Source organism: Perognathus longimembris, chromosome 4 (assembly GCF_023159225.1).
Source record: "Perognathus longimembris pacificus isolate PPM17 chromosome 4, ASM2315922v1, whole genome shotgun sequence".
In the NCBI taxonomy this organism is placed as follows: domain Eukaryota; kingdom Metazoa; phylum Chordata; class Mammalia; order Rodentia; family Heteromyidae; genus Perognathus; species Perognathus longimembris.
Window position 1 is genome coordinate 51,595,709 of NC_063164.1, and position 21,779 is coordinate 51,617,487.

The following is a 21,779-nucleotide window of genomic DNA, read 5'->3' on the forward strand; positions in this document are numbered from 1 at the left end:
AAAAGGCGGCAGAGAGGAAGAAGGCAGGGAAGAACGAGGCTAGAACTAAAAACAAAGCAAACAAGATAGAAAAATATTCTAACAATCAGGTTTCTGTATATCATGGAGCAAGAAAGTTTAAATAGTCATTAACATATAAAACTCAAGCAATATTTTGAAATCAAGGAAAATAAGAAATATGAAATAATTCACAATTTTTTCTAATACCATATCTAGGTACTCTGGGCTAGTCTCAAATTCACAATCCTCTTGCATCTGCCTCCTAAATTCTGGGATTACAGATGTGTATCACTATGTCCAGCTCAGAATTCTTACTATACAGTGAAAACACTAATAGAATAGCTGTCATTACTGTATTTAATCAACTAGGCCATGAGAAATTTTATTTGCAAATTTGAAAAAAAAAAAAAAAAGCAAGGCACCAGTGGCTCACACCTGTAATCCTAGCTATTCAGGAAGTTGTGAACTGAGGATTGTAATTTGAAGCCAGCCTGGGAAGAAAAATTCCTTGAGATTTATTTCCAATTAACCACCAAAAAGTCAGCAGTGGAGCTGTAGCTCAAGTGGTAGAGTGCTAGTCTTCAGCAAAAAACTCAGAGACAACACCCAAGCCCTGAATTCAAGCCCAAGAATGGCGCACATACACACAGAAGATTGGAATTACTCCGTTGCTAAAAACTGTTAGTGAATAGTAATTATATTCTTATTCCAGAGCTTTTCAATAGATATTTTAAATTAGTTAATCAATTAATTAATTTTTTCTTCCAGTAGTAGGGCTGGAACTCAGAGCTATCAGCTTTTGCCTATTTGTTTTGCTCAAGGCTGGGGCTCTATCACGTGAATCACACCTCCACTTCTGGCTTTTTGCTATTTAACTGGCGATGACTCTTGCATTTGTAGGTCATGAATAGCTTCCAAACCCGACCCTCAGATCTCACTTTCCTGCACAGCTACAATTACAAGTGTGAGACACTAGCACCTGGCTTCAATGGATATTTAGTTGGCTTCTGGGACAACTACTGCCTTTTGATACAGAAAAAGTGGCTATTTTTTAAAGCAGGAAAACTGTCTTTTTGAGAACTTCATAATAATAATAACAGCTGACATGTTTATAACAACTTACAAATAACTATCATACGTATTACTTAATTTGTTCCAACAACTTGGATAAAGTAAACTAGGAAGATAGCCTCATATGTGTTCTACAGAAGAAGAAAAAAATAACTTCCCGAAATAAAGGCTGAGACTTAAGGAGATTAAGGAATCTGTCCAAAAAAAAAAAAAAATCACAAAGCTTGAAAGTGGCAAATACAGGCTTTAAACCTAAGTATACTTTTGAAAAAGAACAAAAACACTAAAAACCTCTTTATTGTAGAAATTGTAAACATACAAGAGTAGAGATTAGTAGTACAAACTCCCATGTACCCAACATCTACTTGTAATGAATGACTTATTCTAGCCAATGTTGTTTGAGCTAAATTCATCTGTCCTTCCCCTTGAATTATTTTAATTCTAATCCCAGATATCATATTAATTTTATTTAAAAATAAATATTTCAGTATGCATATCTCAAAGATGAAGATTCTTTAATGATTTAACAACATAACATCATCATATCTTAAAAAAAAAACCTATGGTAATTCCTACTGTCATCAAATATTTGGTCTACCTTTAGGTACCCTCCTTTTGTCTTTTCTAAATTAAACAAATGGTTTACTAAAATGAGATCTAAATAAAGTCTATTGCATCTGATTGATTTATAGGATACACCCACTTTTAAAATTTTTTCTCTTTTTTTACCTTCCTTATAATTAGTTGATTAAGGAAATCTATTGCTCCCTAGCTTTCCCCATATTCTTGAGTTTACTAGCTAGCTGCATTTTTAATTTTGTCAAAAAGTAAGAACATTAATCACCCAAACCTAATAAATCGCATCTTCTCCATTCTGGTTTAGTTTTAAATTCTCACATTTTCACTTTGTGGGTGGGATAGGGCTAGGAGCTTAGAGGTAACAAGACAGGATTGCAATTTGGGGTGGGGGGAACACAACTACAAGTGTATTTTACTTGCAGAATGAAACTCAAAACCAAAAGAAAACAGGTAAAATTAACTATGGAAATTATAGCGATGAGAATCAACTCTGGCCCCTTACATCTGGCAGCACTTAACTCCCCCCTTGAGGCGCACTTGGTGCCCTAGGGCACTGTTACACATGTTTGACCAGCCGGGCCACAACAAAGGACATGCAGTCTATAAGAAGAGGCAGCAGGTAACCATCAGGCTGACCAAATGGCAGAGGTACTTTGACAAAACACAAAAGGAAACAACTGGTTATTCCCATGATTGAAAAAGTCAAGGATGGAGGGCTTTATTTTATGAGCCAAATTCTACAACATGTCTGTTTAAGTCACTGGGTAACTTCCTTGTTTAATCAGGACCACAAATCCTCCCTTTTCTTTCAGATACTCAGTGAAAAACATCTGAGATGAGCTATATAAAGCCACCTTGTATTCTTGCCAAGAACCCATCCAAGAATTCAAGTTGACTGTTTTCTGGACTGAACTCCCAGATTGTAGAAGAATGGAAGGTGCCAAATTATTCTGCAAACATTTTGATACGTTACTAAAAAGATTATTTTGTGGGAAAAAAAAACCACAGAAAACATTCATGAACGGCATCTTCTATCATATTTATACTATCCATTTTATAACTCAGATGAGCCATAGTACTATACACTCTCAATATGGCTCCTCTCTAAGTGAACATTTTGTAATTCTAATCATGGACTTGCCTGCCTTTCCCTTAGCCTAATGCCTGCTTTTGGAGCCTTCCCCCTTTCCTCTGGACTGTTCTCTAAAACTATTAAAAACGTATCAGACACATTTCTTCTAGTGCAACCTTTGCAAAACACAAGTGTAATCACTCCTATTAAACTGAGACTTTGTGAAGATACTGTCTTTATCAAAAGAAATCATTCACATAGTTGGCCACTTGCCTTTTGCAAATATTTCCCTTTCAGTATCATTAAACCATCTGATTTTTGAATAGGAAACTCTGAGCAGAAACTAATAAATATTTCTGAAATTATAAATTTTGAAAATGGTGAGCACTTAAAATAAAATATTCCTAAATTATCATTGTCTTCATTCTTTGGAATCATTCTTTTTTTCCCTGTCCTAGGGATTGAGCTTCTTTTGCTCAAGGCTAGTGCCCTACCACTTCTTTATCTGAGTAGTTTATTGGAGGTCAGAGTATCATAAACCTTCCTGCCTGGGCTGGCTTTGTACCCCAATCCTCAGATGTCAGCCTCCTAAGTAGCTAGGATTATAGGCATGAGCACTGGCACTGACTTGAAATGTGTTTTTCAAACTATGCAACAGGAGGAACATTTTTATTGCTGTTGTTGTTATTGTTTTTGCCAACTCAGGGCCTGGGCACTGTGCCTGAGCTTCTTTTGCTCAAGGCTAGCATCCTACCACTTGAGCCACAGCACCACTTCTGACTTTTTCTATGTATGTGGTGCTGAGGAATTGAATCCAGGGCTTCATGCATGCTAGGCAAGCACTCTACCACTAAGCCACATTCCCAACCCAAGGAACATGCTTTTATGTCTGAAATATACACATACATACATATGTGTGTATTTTAGAGTCATGACATACTTTATCAAGTAAATCACATACAATTATTATTTGAAGATGCTAATACACATATGTATATATATTCATTTTTAAGTATAAAAGAAAATTAAATGGAAGACTTTGTTAAGAAACAATTATTTCCTTCTAATTGATGTTGCTAGTTTCTCTAATTTAAGATAAAAGGCAGAAAGGTTACTGCTGACTGCCTTACTATTGCTCATGACTTTATAACAAAACCAGAAGCATATCAAGGACTTGAATACAGTATCATACTTTCAAATAGTGAAGGCTGAGGCTAGGGTTCAGGGTGAGGGATGCAGACAGGGGATTGGGGATAGATATTCCTTCTATGATACAGCAGCAACGTTGTGTCACATCCTTGGACCCCCTTATTTCAAGTATGTTTTAGTTCATTTCCACTTCAGCAAAACATTGATTGTGGTGTGTGGGATGGTGGTGGAGGGGTTTTAACATAGGTTTAAAGATAAGCTATATCAGGATGCACAAGATAGATTGAAGCAGGTGCCCACCCCCCCCCCCAGCTCATTTTGCTCAAGGCTAGCACTATTACTTGAACCTCAGAGCCACTTCTGCTTTTGCCTTTCCTGCCTGGGATGGCTTGGATCCTCAGATCTTAGCCTCCTAAGTAGCCACTAGAACCTGGCTTCCCTGAGGTTTTTTTTTTTTTTGCTCAAAGCTAGTATTCTACCAGTTAAGCCACAGCTCCACTTTTGGCTCTTTGGTGGTTAATTAGAGATAAGAGTCTTACAAACTTTCCTTCCTAGGCTGGCTTTGAACCTTAATCCTCAAATCTCAGCCTCCAGAGTGGCTAGTATAACAGGCATGATTCACTTCCTGGCAGGTTTTATTTCTTGCTTTCCAAGTGAGAAAGTCAAAGGGTGGAAGCAGAAGGAATTGAGATCTCCGAGACTCTTAAATCTTGACTTGCCAGTTTACTGTTTAAGTACCACCTGAGCAAAATGGCCTCATTTAAAATAAGAATGGTATCATTAGCCTTAAAAAGTTTGGTTCAAGTACAAAGCCAGCCTGGGCAGGAAAGTACATGAGCCTCTTACCTCCAGTTAACCATCAGGAAACTGGAAGTGGTACTGTGGCTCAAGTAGCAGAGCATTAGCCTTGAGCTGAAGAGCTCAGGGATAGTGTCCAGGCCCAGAGTTCAAGCCCCACAACCAACAAAAGAAGAAGAAGGAGAAGAAGAAGAAGCAGCCTCCAATATTAGCTTGAAAGACTTCACATAGGGAAATTTGCAGGCAACCCAGCAGTATGTGTGACAATCCATCCAAGGGACTCTAAGAGATGCCACTACAGTCTCGCCCAGATCCAACCTATCTCTCTTGACTGCCTCCATCACACATGACTAAGCCTGTTGATTCAGGATGAAGACACAGCCACTCTGGATCCACTGAAGCTAAGACTTTTACATTGTCCTGGCCCTTTGCCCTCTTATTATTCATTTGTGTTCTCTTCTACCTGCTGGTAATGGTAATCCCCACAAATTAGACAATAAGGGTTATATATGCAAAGAAATGATATGATTTGGTTTTTATGCTATTTTGCAGTTAGATGCATTTTGGTAAATAGCAAAAAGGTGCCAAGTTTGGATTCTTGACACAATGCTAGTGGTTAAGTAGCCCAAGAAACTCTATAAAGTGTTAATCAGTTGTTGTTTGAAGACTCCTATCACATCTACTGAGTTTTGTCATTGCAGAATGCTGGCAAGTATTTGTTGATCAATTCTCAACAAGTTACAGCTAAGCTAAACTCCTATTGGTCTCCTTGTTGCTATAATTGGAAATAAAAAGGGCTTTTATGGCCAAGACTCCTTCAATTTCAGTTCAAAGACAGCCTGGGCAGAAGAAATCCCTCTAAAATTCCATCTCCCAGCTAAGCAGCAAAGAGCCAGACTGGAAGCATGGCTCAAGCATATCATAGTAATGCTGGAAGCAGCACTGTGGCTCAAGTGGTAGAGTGCTAGCCTGGAGCAGAAGTGCTCAGGAACAGTTCCCAGGCCTTGAGTTCAAACACCATGAATGCCAACCGGGACAGGATATCCAAGCAATGAGACCTAGCCCTTCACAACGAGGTCAGTCCTGACAACGAGGAACCATGGAGAGTTGTAAGAGGAGATAAAGTCACATCCTAAATGGAGTCACTTTAAACTTGCCCTTTCAAAATTAATCAGAGCCGGGAGATCAAGAGGAATGGTTGCTTGCCCACATAATTAATGTTCATACCTGTCCATGTTCCAACTGAACAGGATCAAGAAGAATAATGTCCATACCTGTCCACTTTGCATCTGGACAGGAACTTGCATTCTTGCCATTGTTACTTGCTCTTTGTATATATTAGCCTCGGACTGGTTTACTCCCAACCAGTCCACTACCCGATTGCCCCCCAAAATACCCCTCCTTCCTTGTAATGGTCCACCAATTGGGTTTATGCTCCAAATGAAACTTTTCTGGCTTGTGGCCAGGGTGTGTTCTCCCATGTCATTCATGTGAACTGGTCCTGTGAACTTGTCAGTCCTTTGCCTGACCTTTTCAAAAGTCTCTTTTAACAGGACAGCATCCCTCACCCAGGACGCCACCTGGGAACTTGCAGTTCAAGACCATCCTGTTACTCAACTGGAGGCTTCACTTATACTGCTCTGACCAGCAGAGATCTGGATCCTGACGACCCCAGCCCCAGTGACTCCTTGATGTGCCCAAGATGCAGAAGGTAGGGGCTGGGGATATAGCCTAGTGGCAAGAGTGCCTGCCTCGGATACACGAGGCCCTAGGTTCGATTCCCCAGCACCACATATACAGAAAACGGCCAGAAGCGGCGCTGTGGCTCAAGTGGCAGAGTGCTAGCCTTGAGCGGGAAGAAGCCAGGGACAGTGCTCAGGCCCTGAGTCCAAGGCCCAGGACTGGAAAAAAAAAAAAAAAGATGCAGAAGGTCGCCAGAAGAGACCATGACACCCATTGGCTCTGATAACCATTCTCATGGAAATGAGGAGGACCTTTACCAACCAAACTGTCAAGCAAATACTTCTTGGATGGTACCCGGCCAAATGACGAATCTGGACACCTGACTACTTTGTCCCTTTACAGCAGGAAGTAGCTCCAGAAGAAACAACCTCTGCCCATACTTCCAGCCTAGTACCCTTCCCTAGTTATTAATAAACAACAAATGGGGGAATGTTAGCATTTCCCCTCCCTTAGGTCTTCAGCTCCTCCCATTAGCTCCCAGATCCACCCAGACGTAAACTCTCTGCCCTAGAACTATAATGGGCCATTCCCAGTCACCATTAAGACCTACCTACTTCCCCTTTAGCCCCAGAGAAGCTGCCACCTGGATAAGGTGCAGAAGCCAGATGCCATGTTGCTCTCCCATGAGAGATATGGCCCCACAAATAAACCTCCTTATGAACCTTAAAAAAAAAAAAAAAGTTTGGTTCAAGTTCCACAAGAACCAACTTATCCTTTTGACCCCTAGAGATTAAAACACACATACATATAAATATAAGTTTTTAAGGTTCAGTATAAGATATCTTTGAAAAGAGGAAAAGAGCTCTATTAGGAGGTAAGAGATAGCTTGGCATTCTGATAAAAGTGGAGGTGTCTATGGCCAAATCTCTGGAATTTTGCTAAAAACTGAAAGACTATTTTCATTTGATAGGGCCTTAGGATAAGGTATATTCTGGGTCTGGAGAGTCACCTGCTTGCTGTAGTGAATATTATGTGTCAGGGGGACAGGTCCTTTTCATGTCATGGTTCTAAGAGGCCAATTTCTATCTGCCCAGAGAGGTCATTGGTTGCACTTCATGGTTTAGGTTTCTTAGAGCTTTTCATGTTTGGAAAGACACCCTTGGCTTCCATACTTATCTCTCCGTCTGTAACTAAAGAAAGCATGAGGTGGATACTTTACTCTTTATTCAAATGACTAGTTTCATACACCTCCCTTTTTTGGTTATTAATCCAAGTGGTTTGATTTTGAAGGGTATTAGAGATACACAGTTTGTGTGTGTGTGTGTGTGTGTGTGTGTGTGTGTGCACGCCAATCCTAGGGCTTGAACTCAGGGCCTGAGTAGCTAGGATTACAGGTGTCTGGGTGGCATACAGGTTTTTAAATGATTGAAACCCAGTGGTGGGAATCAAATCCAAGGCCTTGCACATGCCAGGCAAGGCCTCTATCACTGATCTACATCCCTAGCATTGTTTTATCATTAAATTTCCAAATATACAAAGGCTAAAAGAAATGTACAGAGCATGCTCACAATTATACCTAGATTCTATAGTGAATATTTTACTATACTTGCTGTTTAGCACATTTCTTTCTTTCTTTTGCCAGTCCTGGGGCTTGAACTTTTAGGGTCTAAGCACTGTCCCTGGCTTCGTTTTGCTCAAGGCTAGCACTCTACCTCTTGAGCCACAGCACCACTTCCACTTTTTTTTTTCTTTCTGTGTATGTGGTGCTGAGGAATTGAACTCAGGGCTTCATGCATGCAAGGCAAGCACTCTACCGCTAAGCCACATTCCCAGGCCTGTTTAGCACATTTCTAAATGTTCCACTATCCATCCTTTCTCTCTCTCTCTGTGTGTGTGTGTGTGTGTGTGTGTGTGTGTGTGTGTGTGTGTGTGTGTGTGTGTGTATTGGTTGTGGGGCTTGAACTCAGGGACTGGGCACTGTCCCTGAGCTTTTTCACTCAAAGCTAGTGCTCTACCATTTGAGCCACACCTCCACCTCCAGCTATTTTGGTGTTTAGCTGGAGACAAGAGTCTCAGACTTTCCTGCCTAGGCTGGCTTTGAACCATGATCGTATTTCAGCCTACTGAGTAGCTAGGATTACAGGTATGAGTCACTGACAATCCATCCATCCATCCATTTTAAAAGTACGTTTCAAAGTGGGTTTCAAAGATCAAGATCAGACACCTTCACCACACTTCATTATGTATATTATTAGTATGACTTCAAGACATACTTACAAGTTCCTTGTTTTCTTGGGTGAGAGGTAAAATTTACATCCATACATGGTTCAGTGAGTTTTGACATATGCACATGCCTTTTTAACTACATGCCTTTATAGATACAAACTGCTCTCAAAATCACAAGTGGTTCTCTCTCTTCCCTCCTCAGCAAGTATCTATCTATGGAATTTGTAATCTGATACAATTAGATCAGAGACTGAAATCACTGTAATGTTTTCCAAGTAAGATAACTTAGGCCAAAAAGGGATTCTTGTTCTTGGATCATATTAATATTAGTATCATGATTAATATGAGAACAAAAAACTTCAGTCCATAAACAGTTCAATATTTTTCTCACTTGACTGTCAAATTTTCATGTCAAAACATGTAAGTTAAGCAAAAAGCAAATTCACAATTTGTTTCCACAATGTGCTTCTATAACCTTTTATCAAAGTAAACCTACAAGAATAATAGAGAAGAATGACACAAATGCATTTAAAAAGAGACAAAAAATAATTCACATAGGAAATGCAATTATATTTAATTAAACTGATTGTTAGTACTCCCCTTAAAAACAAGTGTTTGAAACATATTCTATGAGGAGAAAAGCCCTAGTATATTATACAGCTAAAATGCAAACATTTGCTTAATATCTGAATTTTTATTATGACTACAAATCTAATACAACCCAGATTTTAAAAATTAATGGTTCAATGATTTCTTAGGCATGCGAGAAAAGGCAGTAAGAATATCTAGGACATCTAAAAACTACAAATAAATGGCATCTTTTGTCTTATTTGTTTAATAAGTGCTGCCATTCTTTTTCTAAGCAGCAATCACAAGATGTCAAACAAATTCTGCCTTGTCAGTGGGTACTGATAGACGCTTCTCCTTGTTTTTATTAAATACAAAACAAAACCAAAATGTTCCCTCCATTAATTACCTCCTTGGAGAAGTGGGGGTACTGCTGGGATGTTCCGCAGCCTCTGGGCAGGCAGAGATACAGTGGAAAAAAAAAAAGAGCAAATATGAATGCTGGAACATAGTTTTCTTTAGCTCCCTTGGGGATCCAGGGATTCAGTCTTAGGTTCCTTTAAAGGGAAAAGCAGGAGTATTTGTGGGGGCAGGGTGGGATCATGTTTATCAGTCACAACAGTTCATCTGGGCATGTATCCAGGTAGTCTGCATGTCTAAATTTGATGAAATATAGGCGCCACCAGGTAACAGTAGTGGTCAGGGTGCTTGCCAGAAACCTGTAACTCAAAACTAAAAAATGAAATTAAAAGACTACTTAGCCAGGCAATTTCTTTCTTTGGGATGCAATAAATGCAAACTACAAAGTACAAAGAACAGACAATGCTTTGTGTGTTTTAGTTTCTTTTTCTGAATGCGACACAACATCTGGGCCAGAAAAATAGACACAAATATTTTCAAATTTGCTTTTCAACACGGAACTGTACTGTGTCCGCAGAACTGCCCTCCTCTTCCTACTTTCCTTTCTCCTCTGAACATTCTGCACCTAAGTTCAGCCTATAGCAGGAAGCTGAGGCCCAAGAGGTCTTGGATGTATCTGGAGAGCAGATATGTGGGGGTGTGATGGTGGAGGGGCAGATGCCTGACCTTGTCCTGTCAGGAAGCCTAAACCCTGACCATAGGCCCCTGAGCTGCTCTTTCTCTGTCTAGCCTCTTCTCTAACTGCTCTACAAATGACTCTTCATTTCAAAGTACCATGGGGTAAACACCCCACAGGGACTGACAGTCATCAGAATTACCACACAGTTCTAGTTTTTAAGAAGTGCAAAGAATCTTTCATTATGGTAGGACTCTGAAAAACAATTTGAACTGCTGTGCAAAACAATACTCATCACTCTTTTGGCTTACTCTGCAGGTGACATTAATTTTGACTTTTAAGACTGTTTATAATAAAACGCTAAATCTTTTGATTAAGTTATTTGAGAGTAAAGATGGAGATATTATTCTCCCCACAGAAATAGACAATTTTCCTTCTAAGCGCTCCAGAGAGGTGAAATGAAAGTTCTGGGCTTCCTCATTCCATTCCATGAGGCTTCCCTGTAAGTTCTAAAAGGATCCATGTCCTTTTTTTTTTAATTTAGTTTTTGTGGGTTTTTTTTGGGGGGGGGAGTGGGGATTAGTACTGAGGATTAAACCCAAGGTCTTCACTTGAGTTATGCATTTAGTTCAGAAATCTATATCTTCTTACCTAAGTGTGAAAATGAACAAAAAATTAAAATGGAGAGCTGGGAAGATAGTTTATATTTGTCGGGGTTTTTAGCCCCGCCCCCCACGCTCCCCCGACCTGCGGGGGGAGATGGGGAAGGCACATCCTAACCAGACGAGCCAAGAAAGGAAAGGGTCACCGGAGGACAATCAGATGCATCTGGGAGACAAGTCAGCACAAAATCTCATTTATTGGGGGGAACACATGTAACTAATATTAAAGGCACAGGAGCCAATCAGGTCAAAGATCGGCAGGAAGGGGAGGGGTGTGCACCTATCTAGGGACTATAAGGGGAGGCATGAGCTGTCCATCAGGGTGGAAGAGCCGGGGTGTCACAGCCCACAGAACTGCCTGGGTTCATCGTGTAAGGCACCATCTTAGCCACACGTGGCCCTAGGACTGAGAAACAGGCAGGGCCAACTGGTTGCCTTCTGAGAGTGTCCCACATATATTGTTTTTAAATAATAAAATTCAACCTTACAGACAAGAACAAAATACTTTCCCCTGGTGTGCAGTTTGTTTTTTTTTCTTTCCTTTTCTGTAATAGTAAAAATTTATATCAATGTAATATACTGAGTACTTGAAAACAATTCCCGAGTCATTAAATTATCACTTTTCTATTGACATAATGGGAAAGACATTTATTGCCAATTTTATAAAAGGAAATCAGATCTGAACTTCAAAAATCCGAAGTTCTCTTCTGACTGGGTGTAGGTTAAATTCTGCCTTTTAATAACATTTAAATACTGCAGATCAAATAAATCACCAACTTCACTAATAAATTACTAGCTCGAGTAATTTAGAAATACTGACAATGTCAAAAAAAGGGCCCCTTTTCTATTTTCTCCACAGTACTGCTTTTTAAAATACTTATTATACTGGTTGATTGCCTATCAATGCAAGCTCTTTGAAAGAAGGTCTGTGTTGATGTACTTGAAATGACTAGAACAGTGTCTGGCATGCAGTAAGTGCTCAATAAACAGTTTTTTAAAAATTAATGTACCCTTAGACAAAAAAACTATCTTATTTCTACTGTATTTTATCCTATATTTCATTATCTATATTAGCTTATAATTATCTATCTTTTTGTGGGCACTGCCCATGCCTTTTATGTTTTAATTAACTACTTTTATGTTTTAATTTTCCCAAACTGTTTAAACTGTAAAGAAGAAAAGTCTTATATGCCAAAATCAAAGTAGATCTTGGAAATCACTTAAAACGGAGGCCCAAACCTTCAGAATCCCACTAAGGAGCCTGTTGAACATCCAGATACTTGGGTCCCACTCATACCTAGTGACTCAGTATACCTTTTTTCAAGTATTTATAGTCTAGAAGGGAAAAGTGATAAATCCATTAACTGATGGTTACAATATGACACGTGTTATAATCAATACAGTAATAGAACCAACAGGTGGCATATGAATCAAGTGGTACTTGAGGCAAATTCTAATAAATAGAAACGTACTGCTAGATAAAGCCAAGAAGTGATACATGTATGTCACAGAGTAGCTTTTATAAAACCTATAGGCACTATGGCTCAAAAAAAGAGTTTCCATCCTAAGATTACAGATATAGACTAAGGGTCAAAATATGAGTATCCTCCATTTGCCCATGTGTTAAAGGCTTGGTCATCCGTCTGTAGTGGGATCTTTAAGGGGTAGGACCTAATGGAAAGAAATTAGGTCACTGGGCCCTTGAAAGAGATATGTCTATTTTTCAAAATTCATCTTCTGTGCAATTCCAAATGCTATATTTTATTAAATATGAGTTATACTTTAAGATGCACATTAAAATTTATTAGAGGCTGGGCTCATGCCTGTAATTCTAGCTACTCAGGAGGCTGAGATATGAGGATTGTGGTTCAAAGCTGGCCCTGGCAGAAAACTTCCCATGAGAGATTTTTTTTTTTTGTCGTCATCAGTTGTAGGGCTTGAACTCTGGGCCTGTGCACTGTTCCTGAGCTCTTCAGCTCAAGGTTAGTGCTCTACTACTTTGAGCCATTTCCAGTTTTCTGGTGGTTAATTGGAGATAAGATTCTCATGGACTTTCCTTCCTGGGCTGGCTTTGAACCATGATCCTCAGAACTCAGTCTCCTGAGTAGCAGGTGTGAGCCTGGCTCCCCATAAGACACTTATCTCCAATTAACCACTCAAAAACTGGAAGTGGAGCTGTGGCTCAAAGTAGAGTGCTAGCCTAGAGCAAAAGAGCTCAGGGTCAGTGTCCAAGCCCTAAATTAAAGCCCCACAACTGACAATAAAACAAGACAAAACTAAGGGTTGGAGGTAGACTGGAGGCAGAGAGGTAAGTAAAAAGGCTATGTTTGTATGGAAGGGGACAAGTGATATGGGTCTAGGAGGCAAAATCTAAAGGAGCTATGTGTTGGGATGAGTAATAAGTAACTACTGGCCCTTTTCTCTCTCTCACATTTCTGGCTCTTCATAAACAGATGTTAGTTTATATACTTAAGACTATCTACTATCTTCAATCTTCTTATTCCAGAAACCATGCGCAATAACTGCAGTGACAGTTCATGGGATAGTTCTACAGGTCATTCCCTCATATTTAATAATTTAGGATCATCTGCAGCCCCTCTTTTATTTAATACTAAGAAGGAAAGAATTATTTGTGGCTAGAATCTCAATTTTAATTATTTTTAAACTATTTATTTATTTGGGTGCTGGTACCATGGCTTGAACTGAGGGCCCTTAACTTCTTGTCAGCTTGTTTGTTCATGCCTGCTACTCTACCATTTGAGTCTGGTCAAGTCTTTTCAGTCTGGCATTTTGCTAGTAAACAGGAGATGAAACCTTGCCAACTTTTCTCTCTCTGTTGGTCTCAAACCAAGATCTTCTGATCTCAGCTTCCTTGATTAGCTACAGGCATGAGCTACCAAAGCTCTACACAATTTCTATTTTTTTACATAAACAAACTGAAATTCTCCCTGGAGTATTCTAGATTTTCTTATTATTACCTTTTCGTATCTTGGGTAAATATTAAAAGGTTTTCCCATTGTGCAACTCTTGGCAAGATGGCTAAATTGCACTTTTTTTTAGCAAGTAGTTACTTAGTTCTTACAGTCTACAGAAACTTTTGCATTTATAGCACCAGGGGTGTGGGGCGATAGCTATGATATCTACTGATAATCCAGTAGCATAAAAATGATAGTCAAAGAAATGTAACCATTCCAACCTCTTCCTAAGACGTTTTATGTACTGCAGAGACCAGACAATTAAAAGCTACATTTCTAGCTGGATGTGGTGGCTCACTCCTGTAATCCTAGCTACTCAGGAGGCTGAGATCTGAGGATTACGGTTCAAACCCAGCCCAGGCAGGAAAGTCTGTGAGAGTCCTATGTCCAATTAACCCCCTCCTCCCACCAAAAAAAGCTAGAAGTGGAGCTGTGTCTCAAGTGGCCTTGAGGATGTAAGCTCAAAGAGGGTTGCTCAGGCCCTGAGTTCTGCCTGAGGACTGCCCTCTGCAAAAAACTACACTTTCCAGATTTTTCTTTTTTTTGGCCAGTCCTGGGCCTTGGACTCAGGGCCTGAGCACTGTCCCTGGCTTCTTTTTGCTCAAGGCTAGCACTCTGCCACTTGGGCCACAGCACCACTTCTGGCCGTTTTCTATATATGTGGTGCTGGGGAATCGAACCCAGGGCTTCATGTATACAAGTCAAGCACTCTTGCCACTAGGCCATATTCCCAGCCCTTTTTCAAATTTTTATTATCAAACTAATGTACAGAGAGGTTACAGTTTCATACGTTGGGCATTGGATACATTACTTGTACTGTTTGTTACCTCGTCCCTCATAACCCCCCTCCCTCCTCCCCCTTTCCCTTTCCCCCCATGAGGTGTTCATTTCACTTCCAGATTTTTCTTACACAGAGTTCTACACCTTAATTTATCTCTACCAAAAAGATGTATTCACTGAATGGGGTTCATTTCTGTTGGTTCTGCTATTCTGTTTTTTTTGTTTTAAACCAGTAAGCTCAGTTCTGGGGATGTTAGGTTTTTCTACAGAAGCATTCAGTTGGCCTATAATAGCTTTGACTATGGAAGTGAGTTGGAGGTAGTGTCAGCATAGCCTTTCTAGTAGGCAAGTTCAAAGAAGCCGTTCTAAAAGTTGTTCCTAAAGGTTAAACACTCAATTCCTATGATAAAAGGTATTGCTGTTTGAACAAGCTAGAGTGAATTGTTTACTGCAACTGAGCCTTAACTCATACATTCCAATATTGGTGGAGGTAAGGGACAACAGCAAAAGAAGGCAGACTGTCAGGTGAGATCATAATGATCAGGAGAGACTATGCAAGGCTCTAGAGAGAAGGTGATATTTGAAGCAGTCCTTGATATATAAGTGGATGTTGACACAAATTAGGAAACAGCATTCCAGGTTAGTGGTAAAGTATGAATTAAAGGCATAATAGAGTTATGAAAGTCTCTGGTATATTAAGGGTTGACTGAAGTCATTTTTGCTAAAGTATTGAGTATGCTTATTTGTTTTAAGTTAGGTTATTTGTTTTTGTTCTCTTGGGGCCAGTACTGGGGCTTGAACTTGGGGCTTCTTGCTCTTGCTTGCCTTTTTCACCCAAGACTGACACTCTATTACTTGAGCCACACTTCATGGTATAGAATAATAAGTCTTGACCATTTTCTGAAGGTTTTAAAGTATTTAAGATATAGTAATATGCAAAAAGATTATGTTTTGAATCTAGTAAATACTTAAATGACACGTAACATTTTTTAAAATTGACTAATTTCGATAAACAACAAATGTTGCACCAAAAAGTTCTCAAGGGTTTAATTCAGAAAAATACTTAAGTTTTTGAAGTGGAAAGTGACTCCTTAGTAAAACTAAAAGGGCAGAATGCTTGGAGAATCAAGACATGGTATAGGGGGCTGGGAATGTGGCTTGGTTAAAAAGTGCTTGCCTACCATGCATGAAGCCCTGGATTCGATTCCTCAGCACCACATGAACAGAAAAAGCTGGAAGTGGCACTGTGGCTCAAATGGTAGAGTGCTAGCCATCAGCAAAAAGAAGCTCAGGGACAGTGTTCAGGCCCTGAGTTTAAGCCCCAGGACAAGCAAAAAAAAAAAAAAAAAAAGGACATGGTATAGTTATTACAACAGAACAAGTAAGTAGCAAGAGGGATTAAGCCTCAAAGGTGATTTTTAGAAAATGTAAGTGGGGCTGGGAATATGGCCTAGTGGCAAGAGTGCTTGCCCCGTATACATGAAGCCCTGGGTTCAATTCCCAGCACCACATATACAGAAAATGGCCAGAAGTGGCGCTGTGGCTCAAGTGGCAGAGTGCTAGCCTTGAGCAAAAAGAAGCCAGCAACAGTGCTGAGGCCCTGAGTTCAAGGCCCAGAACTGGCCAAAAAAAAGAAAAAAGAAAATGTAAACGCAGACAAGAGACTCAAGAGATATAATTTATATCACTTGATGATTGAGTATATACAGGCTAGGAGAAAGGAACTAAGCTGGCTGTGGGGACAGTTCCATTGCCATAAAGGAACATAGGAGGATGTTTTGAGTCTGGACTTTGGACTTAGTGACTATGCAGTTGTAGCAGGTTATGTAAAGGTACACAGAAGACATTTGAAAACGCAGGGCTGTTGCTGAGGAGAGGACCACCGTACTATACCTAGAAACTTGCCTCAATATCTCATAAAGTTAACTAAAAAGTAATTAACCAACTGTGTGTGTGTGTGTGTGCGCACGTGCAACTGTGTGTGCGCACGTGCAACTCTATAATCTCAGCACCCAAAGGCTGAATTCAGAGTTTGAGGCCACCCAGGGATACATAGTGAGATCCTGTCTCAAAATAAACAAGGATTGGGGATGTAGTTCAGTGGTAGAGTACTTGTCTAGTATACCTAAGCTTCTGGGTTTGATCCTCAGCATCAAAAAAATAACTATGAAAAAGTCACTTCCTATTAGCCTAAATACTCTTCATCCTCTTTTGTACGCTTCCCTCCCATGATCATCTCTTGCATATCAGTTTTCTTAAGATTCTATCCTTGCTTTTCTTCTTCTGTTACTGATCTTCCCTTAGGGAGCTTCTATAGCCATCATATCTCATTCCTTCCAAATTTATATCTCCAGCCCAGATCCCTCTGTGGAACTGGCCTGACCTGTTGATCTCCTCAGTAAGCTGTCTCCAGGCATTTTACACTTAACATGATGCAAGTTAAATTGACACTCGAAACTTTGTTCTCCCTCTAGTGCTCTCAAGGACTGGCACTACAGTCCACTCAATTACCCAAGCCAGAACCACCTACCACTCAACCCTTTCTACCATCACTATCTCTACACACATGTAATAACCAATCTGAATCTACCTTGTAAATGTCTCCTAAAATGATTCTCTTCTTGCTCCTCTCACCATCCTGGGTCAGGCTGCTATACCTCTCACCCAACACTTTCTCTCCTCCCCCTCCCCTCCCCTTCCCTCCCCTCTCATCCTCTCCCCTCCCCTCCCCCTTCCTCCCCTCCCCTATCCTCTCCTTTCCTTTCCTTTCTTTATGTCCGTTATGGGGCTTGAACTCTGGGCCTGGGCACTGTCCCTGAGCTCTTTAACTCAAGGGTCATATTCTACCACTTGAGCCACAGTGCCACTTCCAGTTTTCTGGTGGTTAATTGGAGTTAAGAGTCTCACGGCGCTTTTTCTGCCCAGGCTGGCTTTGAACCTCGATCCTCAGATCTCAGCCTCCTCAGTAGCTAGGATTACAGGTGTGAGCCAATGACACCCAGCTCATTTAGACATTCTTTACATATGCAATTTTTTTGGTTCTGGACTGGAACTTGGTATCTTACACGTTCACTCACCAGCTGATACTCTACCACCTGAATCACACCTCTAACCTAGACGTTCTGGATTGAACATGTCACATTCCTTGCTTATACTCCTTCCCACTCTGGTTGTATCATAAGTTCCTCAAAATTTACTGTCTTGAAACAACTAATGTCTTGATTTTCATGATTGAATGGTTTTTGGTTGGTTTTGCTGGTTTGGTCAGCTCAGCTAGAAAGCTTGGCTGGGATTGAGGGGATTTAAAATTACCTTAACCATATGTTTGAATGTTGGGTCAGTTATCTGGGGTGATAGTAAGATTTAGCCATGTGTTTCTCATTGTGGTGAAGGTCATGAAAATCTCAGAGATAGCAAAAAATAAGCTCTAATATGCAACTGCTTTTCAAAACTCTACATATATCACCCTACTAAATAAAGAAGCTAGTGGCTAAGATCAGATTCAAAGGATGGAAAGGCCTGAGAAAACTGGGCTGACCACCTTTTGATGGAAGAAGCTTCATTCATATTTCAAAGGAATACACATACATAGAAAGGTTTATAGCCCTTGTGCAATCTACTACATTAACATACTTCACAAACTTCTTATCATCTCCAATCTGAGTATCTAATATGCCTTATCACTTCAAAGTGGCCTGGGACCCTAATGGTATATCTGTTTTGAGAAAGACATGTTATCTCTGTTTTAGGCCTTTGTATGTATTGTTCCCCTACCTTAAATACTCTTGCTTCACTACTATTCATGTTTTAGGTTTTCTTACATGTCACTCACTTTTCCAGAGAAGTCTTTGATCCTTTAAGACTAGAGTAGGTGCTCTATCATGGCCCTTCCTGTGTCTCTACACATGTCATTAGACTGTGGGGTCTTTGGGGGCAAGGACTGTGCCATTTTTTAGTGTGTTGCTGAAGACTGATGTGTGGTGATAGATTTCTAATGTAATTAGCAGATAATGTACTACTACCAGAAGAAGTAATTCAGAAGAAAGTCAATTAAAGGAAAAAAAGAATTAGTAAGATGGAGGAACTATGATTCATGGATAGTCTTCAGAGATTAACAATGTTGTCATGATTTGCCTGAAAAATAAAAATAAAGAGATTTGGTCAAAGACTTGAAGCCTTTTAGCTTTTATCAAATAACACATAGGAAGACCATCAGAAAAAAGACAAAGTCCAGAGGGCAAATGGACATTAGGCAATCAACCACATAAATGAACATGTGACTTTAAAATGTAGTATGTGTTATGAAAGAGAAACAGTATGGAATGAGGGAATGTATAGGGGTCCCTTCTTGGAATAGAAAGGGCCAGGAAATTCATCTGTTAAAGTGACAATAAAGGGCAGGCAAGATGATACACAACTGTAACCCCAATAAATTGAAAAGCAGAGATCAGAGGATCAAGATTTGAGGTAAAAAAAAGTTAACAAGACCCCATCTCAACTAATAAACCAACATACTATGTACTCACAATACCAGGTATTCTCTCCTCACCTCTTTTTTACACAGTCCCCTCATATCTGATTCTTTGTGTATGTACCTTCTTATCCACTAGTACTTACACACTTATTTTTTTCTCTTCCACTGATGCAATCCTTTCCACCTGCTTCTCCTGCCCTTTTATCTTCCCCAAGACTCCAAAGACCTGTATTTCTCTTCTCAGGCTCTCCAACCTCTGCCTAATTCAGCCCCAATTTGAAGAAAGACTGTTGCTCAGGAAATCTGCCAGGATGGCTGAGGGAACAATTGGGGCAGATGCATAGATGTGGGCCATGAGGAGACCAGGTGGCCAGCCCAGGTTTCCCAGGCTTCTATGGCAGGAGGGGTGGGCCTGAACTAAAGGATGAAGCTAGTGAAGCAGCAGCCAGAGGCTCAGACCTGCTGCCCGACAGCAGACAGCCGGAGTGCTCACAGGCCATCCGGAAATGCTCTGTGGCCTGGATGGGCTCTGAGAGTTGCCAGTTGGACATACTGACCTAGACAACCAATTAGGGCATGTTCAAGGTCTGCTGCACAGAACATACAGTCTTTTAAACAAGGCTAAATCCCTTGTTAAGAGTTGCTGATTTTACTCCCTCTAAATTTTCCAGATTTACAGTCATGGTAGGGATCAGATCGAAGTACTGAAAATCTGACACACATTGTACATTAAATTTAATGTTCTTTAACTTATGCTCTTTTTTACTTTTGGAAGTAAACCAGGTATCTGGTAAACACAAAGGGAACTAGTAGGTATGCTTGATGAGAATCTGGGAAGGAATTTAAGATCAAGGTCAGGAATGATTAATATGCATGCAGGAAGTCATCAACATTGAAGCATAAGCAATATGAATCTCATTAAATCTTCAATAGCTTCCTATTGCCTGAAGGAATTGGTGGTATTCTAATGATTAAAGCAATAACATTAAAGTAGAAAACAGGACAAGAAAATTAATCTGACCCTTGCAAAAGAAGCTACCGCAAAGCACTAACCACCCAAACTGAGTTTATAAGACTTCCTTGGGCAGCTGTGATTCTTGTTTAACATGCACCATCTCTTTGCCCCCTGAGTTGGAAGGCTCTACTGAAAGTCATTGGTATTAGACATTTGAGGACATTCACTTTTTTTAACCTTGTGAATTGATAATCTTCCCATGCTGAAGCAGTCCTACTGCCATCTAGCTGTCTGTCCTGCCTGGGCTGTCCTGTCTGTGCTCTTGGGCTGGCTCCCTCATAGCTTCCTGGGGCTGTGTTTTGTTACCCTCTTTTCTGATTGCTGCACCCTGAACAGCTGTTATGCACACAGCAGAAAGCAGTGGGTGGGGAAAATGACAAAGGTGAGAGAGGAGTTGGTTTTTGAAATCTCAATTCATGGAGAGACAGGTATTGCACATCCTCAATGGGTTTATGGAGAATATAGTTACGATGTTCTTTCTACTGCTGACCTAGTTCTATTTAATTTTATAGGAAAATCATAATCTTACTGGCAGTAACAGGGTATATATAAGGCCCTTAAGGCAGTTATCACAAGCAGAAGTAAAAATAATGGTGTGGTACATAAATATCATATATAATTTTTCAAATATTTCAGTAATTAATAAACTTTCTCTTGTGAAATGTGGTTTAAAAACACTTTAAAAAAATGATAGTCATGGGCTGGGAATATGGCTTAGTGGTAAAGTGCTCCTCTCATATACATGAAGCCCTGGGTTTGATTCCTCAGCACCACATATATATAGAAAAAGCCGGAAGTGGGGCTGTGGCTCAAGTGGCAGAGTGCTAGCCTTGAGCAAAAAGAAGCCAGGGACAGTGCTCAGGCCCTGAGTTCAAGCCCCAGGACTGGCAACAAAAACAAAAACAAAAACAAAAACAAAAATGATAGTCATATTACTAGTAGTTTTCCTTTGGGGGAGAAAATCATTTTAGGTTCTAAAAATCACTTCAGAATTCCAAAAACATTTTAGAATTCTTTCTGTTTAATGGTGGGAACCAAAGGTGATATTTGGTCATTAGGCATTTCTAAAACATCTGGTTCTTTTTCTGAGCCAGAATCCCACGATCTAGACCAGGCTGGCCTTAACCAGGTTCTCCTGCTTGATCCTCCCAAGTCTGGGATTATAGTTGTGTGCCATTAATCTCAATTCTTATGTCTGCAACTATGACTGGCTATTATGGACTTATTATGTGTCATGTACTGTGCCAGATGATTCTTTAGTAGGCAGCCTCCAAGATAGTTCCCAATAGCCCAGCCTCCTAGTATTAACACCTGGTCCAATTCCCTGTCCCACTGTACTGTGTGATCAACAGCATGTAACACAAGTCATGCCAGCTCTAAATTATCTTCCATTCTCTTATTCCCAGAATACTATTACATGTATATTGTCATACACATGAGGCCCCGTTGGGAAGTTACCTCCATCATGAACTCCAAGCCTTTACCCTACCTTTCACTTCTCCCTGTGCACTATTCTTTGAGCTTACTAGAAAGTTCACCTTTGGCCAACATTTCCCCCACCCCCCCACCCCAAACCGTCAGCCTCTTCTCTTTGACTTATACTTTCAGGTTTTTCATTTCTATAATAATGGGTGTGAACAGACATGAAACAGAGTCTCTGCCTCTTCAAGCCTCTAGCCTCGGCTAGTTTCT

General features: G+C 40.2%; 1 protein-coding gene across 3 annotated transcripts in view; it reads right to left on the bottom strand.

Moving 5' to 3' along the window:
- Metap1d (methionyl aminopeptidase type 1D, mitochondrial) overlaps positions 1-21,779 on the bottom strand; it is a 75,413-nt gene that overhangs the window by 41,743 nt on the left and 11,891 nt on the right. The window lies entirely within an intron of this gene.